Source organism: Lolium rigidum, chromosome 6 (assembly GCF_022539505.1).
Source record: "Lolium rigidum isolate FL_2022 chromosome 6, APGP_CSIRO_Lrig_0.1, whole genome shotgun sequence".
NCBI classification, from domain to species: domain Eukaryota; kingdom Viridiplantae; phylum Streptophyta; class Magnoliopsida; order Poales; family Poaceae; genus Lolium; species Lolium rigidum.
The window spans coordinates 180,584,338-180,588,990 of record NC_061513.1 but is presented as its reverse complement, the minus strand read 5'-3'; positions in this window follow the sequence as shown (position 1 = coordinate 180,588,990).

Below are 4,653 nucleotides of genomic sequence, written 5' to 3'. Positions count from 1 at the left end.
GTGATACGTCTCCGACGTATCGATAATTTCTTATGTTCCATGCCACATTATTGATGATATCTACATGTTTTATGCATACTTTATGTCATTATTATGCGTTTTCCGGAACTAACCTATTGACGAGATGCCGAAGGGCCGCTCTCGTTTTCTCGCTGTTTTTGGTTTCGTAAATCCTAGTAAGGAAATATTCTCGGAATCGGACGAAATCAACACCGAAGATCTTAGAATCCCCGGGAGCTTCCAGAACACCCGAGAACCGCCGCAGAGGGGCCACGTAGGGGCCCACACATGGTGGCGGCGCGGCCCAGGAGGGGGCGCGCCGCCCTAGTGTCCGGTGGCCCCGCACCCCTCCGACCTTGCCCTTCCGCCTATTTAAAGCCTCCGTCGCGAAAACCCCGACACGTTCGACGAAACCGCAGAAAACCTTCCGTAGCCGCCGCCATCGCGAAGCCAAGATCCGGGGGACAGGAGTCTCCGTTCCGGCACACCGCCGGGACGGGGAAGTGCCCCCGAAGGCTCCTCCATCGACACCACCGCCATCTCCATCAATGCTGCTCGTCTCCCATGAGGAGGGAGTAGTTCTCCATCGAGGCTCGGGGCTGTACCGGTAGCTATGTGGTTAATCTCTCTCCTATGTGCTTCAATACAATAATCTCATGAGCTGCCTTACATGATTGAGATTCATATGATGATGCTTGTAATCTAGATGTCATTGTGCTAGTCAAGTGGGTTTTACTTATGTGATCTCCTGGAGACTCCTTGTCCCACGTGTGTAAAGGTGACAAGTGTGTGCACCGTGTGGGTCTCTTAGGCTATATTTCACAGTAATACTTATTCACTCGTTATGAATGGCATAGTGAAGTGCTTATTTATATCCCTTTATGATTGCAATGTGTTTTGTATCACAATTTATCTCGTGTGCTACTCTAGTGATGTTTAGTGTTCCTCTTGCACGCGTGTAATGGTGACAAAGTGTGTGCATCGTGTAGTACTTGGCGTAGGCTATGATTGTGATCTCTTGTAGATTGTGAAGTTAACTATTGCTATGATGGTATTGATGTGATCTATGCCTCCTTTCGTAGCGTGAAGGTGACAAAGGTGCATGCTATGTTAGTACTTGGTTTGGTTATGTTGATCTCGTCATGCACTCTAAGGTTATTTAAATATGAACATTGAATATTGTGGAGCTTGTTAACTCCGGCATTGAGGGTTCGTGTAATCCTACACAGTTAGTGGTGTTCATCATCCAATAAGAGGGTGTAGAGTATAGCATCTATCTATTTATTCCGTTATGTGATCAGTGTTGAGAGTGTCCACTAGTGAAAGTATGATCCCTAGGCCTTGTTCCTAAATACTGCTACCGCTGCTTGTTTATCGTTTTATCGCATCCGTACTTCCCGCAATATTACCACCATCCACCACACGCCGGCAAAGAACTTTTCTCGGTGCCGTTACTACTCGCTTATATTTATTCATACCACCTCGTATTTCACTATCTCTTCGCCGAACTAGTGCACCTATTAGGTGTGTTGGGGACACAAGAGACTTCTTGCTTTGTGGTTGCAGGGTTGCATGAGAGGGATATCTTTGACCTCTTCCTCCCTGAGTTCGATAAACCTTGGGTGATCCACTTAAGGGAAACTTGCTGCTGTTCTACAAACCTCTGCTCTTGGAGGACCAACACTGTCTACAAGAATAGAAGCACCCGTAGACATCAAGCTATTTTCTGGCGCCGTTGCCGGGGAGGAAAGGTAAACGGCACTCACACAACGGACCCCGGCAACGAAGCACTTTTCTGGCGCCGTTGCCGGGGAGGAAAGGTAAAAGGCACTCATACTCCGGTCCCAGGTAAGAGTACTTTTCTGGCGCCATTGTGTGTGTGCTCGAAGCTATTTCCTTTAGATCCTGCAATTGCATCTTTTTGTTTCTTGTTTACACTAGTTTGGCATAATGGACAACAATGAGCTTCTTATTCTATTTCCTGATTTAAGACATGGATGGTTTGATGCGAAAATTAAAAAACCTATGGAATCTTATTTGCATGCTAGTAGTAATATTAGTATGAACGCTTTGAACACCATTGTTGATAATGATATGGAAAATTCTAAGCTTGGGGAGGTCGGTTTTGATGAAAATGATCTCTTTAGGCCCTCCGGGTATTGAGGAGAAAGTTTATGTTGATTATGATATGCCTCCCATATATGATGATTATAATGATAGTGGTCTTTTGGTGCCACCTACTATGGAGAGTAAATTTTGTTGTGATTATACTATGCCTCCTACACTTGATGAGAATAATAATGATAGCTACTTTGTTGAATTTGCTCCCACTACAACTAATAAAATTGATTATGCTTATGTGGAGAGTAATAATTTTATGCATGAGACTCATGATAAGAATGCTTTATGTGATAGTTATATTGTTGAGTTTGCTCATGTTGCTACCGAAAGTTATTATGAGAGAGGAAAATATGGTTGTAGAAACTTTCATGTTACTAAAATGCCTCTCTATGTGCTGAAATTTTTGAAGCTACACTTGTTCTATCTTCCTATGCTTGTTACTTTGTTCTTCATGAACTTGTTTATTTACAAGACTCCTATGCATAGGAAGCATGTTAGGCTTAAATTTGTTTTGAACTTGCCTCTTGATGCTCTCTTTTGCTTCAACTACTATTTCTTGTGAGTGCATCATTAAAACTGCTGAGCCCATCTTAATGGCTATAAAGAAATCACTTCTTGGGAGATAACCCATGTGTTTATTTTACTACAGTAATTTTTTTTATTTTGAGTCTTGGAAGTTGTTACTACTGTAGCAACCTCTCCTTATCTTAGTTTTATTGCATTGTTGTGCCAAGTAAAGTCTTTGATAGTAAGGTTCATACTAGATTTGGATTACTGCGCAGAAACAGATTTCTTGTCGTCACGTATCCGGGCCTAATTCTCTGTACGTAACTCAGAAAATTATGCCAATTTACGTGAGTGATCCCTCAGATATGTACGCAACTTTCATTAAATTTGAGCATTTTCATCCGAGCAAGTCTGGTGCCTCAATAAAATTCGTCTTTACGGACCGTTCTGTTTTGACAGATTCTGCCTTTTATTTCGCATTGCCTCTTTCGCTGTGTTGGATGGATTTCTTTGTTCCATTACCTTCCAGTAGCTTTGAGCAATGTCCAGAAGTGTTAAGAATGATTGTGTCACCTCTGAACATGTGAATTTTGATTATGCACTAACCCTCTAATGAGTTTGTTTCGAGTTTGGTGTGGAGGAAGTTTTCAAGGGTCAAGAGAGGAGGATGATATACTATGATCAAGAAGAGTGAAAAGTCTAAGCTTGGGGATGCCCCGGTGGTTCACCCCTGCATATTTCAAGAAGACTCAAGCATCTAAGCTTGGGGATGCCCAAGGCATCCCCTTCTTCATCGATAAATTATCAGGTTCCTTCTCTTGAAACTATATTTTTATTCGGCCACATCTTATGTACTTTACTTGGAGCGTCTGTGTGCTTTTGTTTTTGTTTTTGTTTGAATAAATGCTTGTGTGGGAGAGAGACACGCTCCGCTTGTTCATATGAACACATGTGTTCTTAGCTTTTATTTTTCATAGCGAAGGTTGAAACTGCTTCGTTAATTGTTATATGGTTGGAAACGGAAAATGCTACATGTAGTAATTGGTAGAATGTCTTGAATAATTTGATACTTGGCAATTGTTGTGCTCATCTTTAAGCTCTTGCATCATATACTTTGCACCCATTAATGAAGAAATACATAGAGCTTGCTAAAATTTGGTTTGCATAATTGGTCTCTCTAAGGTCTAGATAATTTCTAGTAAAGAGTTTGAACAACAAGGAAGACGGTGTAGAGTCTTATAATGTTTACAATATGTCTTTTATGTGAGTTTTGCTGCACCGGTTCATCCTTGTGTTTGTTTCAAATAACCTTGCTAGCCTAAGCCTTGTATCGAGAGGGAATACTTCTCATGCATCCAAAATACTTGAGCCAACCACTATGCCATTTGTGTCCACCATACCTACCTACTACATGGTATTTCTCCGCCATTCCAAAGTAAATTGCTTGAGTGCTACCTTTAAATAATTCAAAATTTATCACCTCTGATTTGTGTCAATGTTTTATAGCTCATGAGGAAGTATGTGGTGTTTATCTTTCATTCTTGTTGGACAACTTTCACCAATGGACTAGTGGCTTCATCCGCTTATCCTATAATTTTGCAAAAAGAGCTGGCAATGGGATTCCCAGTCCCAAATTAATTAACCTAAATAGACACTCCTCCATGGTATGTGATTGTTGGACGGCACCCGAAGGATTCGGTTAGCCATGGCTTGAGAAAGCAAAGGTGGGGAGGAGTGTCATCATAATAAAAATAAAATAAAAAGGCACTCCTTCATGGTATGAGATTGTTGGCGTGCACCCGAGGATTCGGTTAGCCATGGTTTGTGAAAGAAAGGTTGGAAGGAGTGCCACCCAAAAATAAAAATAATTCATGGGAGCCGCTCTTTGAAGGTTTCTCCGGCAAGGGGGTTAGAGTGCCCACTACCATTCGTTGACAACAACAAACACCTCTCAAAATTTTACTTTTATGCTCTCTTTATGTTTTCAAAACCAAAGCTCTAGCACAAATATAGCAATCAATGCTT